The sequence below is a fragment of the Cariama cristata genome, unplaced genomic scaffold (assembly GCF_000690535.1).
Source record: "Cariama cristata isolate BGI_N322 unplaced genomic scaffold, ASM69053v1 scaffold22611, whole genome shotgun sequence".
Taxonomy (NCBI): domain Eukaryota; kingdom Metazoa; phylum Chordata; class Aves; order Cariamiformes; family Cariamidae; genus Cariama; species Cariama cristata.
Window position 1 is genome coordinate 1 of NW_009600108.1, and position 363 is coordinate 363.

A 363-nucleotide genomic window follows, 5' to 3' on the forward strand; every position below is an offset into this window, starting at 1 on the left:
TAAAACTTGCCCTAGAAAGTCAAAGCGGGTGCGACGCACGCTCACACCGAGGCGCTGCAGCTCTGGGGGCTGTTTGTAAGCAAACCCCAAAACTTCAGTGAGGTATAAACGGTGCTGTACTCTCACGTGCATGTTTATAGATAACAAAAATGCGCGAAAACAGGAATTTCCGAGAAAATACTTATATTTAGCACACCTTTAGCTTCTCTTTCTGCTGCTAAACACTCTTGCAGGTTGAGATCCCTCTTAGAAACGGTCAATAAATACCTGAAGCAGCTAACAACTTATTACACTTGAAGTTTATTTGCTTCTAATTAAACCCCAATCTCAGGCATTTCCCAGGGAAAAAAAAAAAAAAATGAA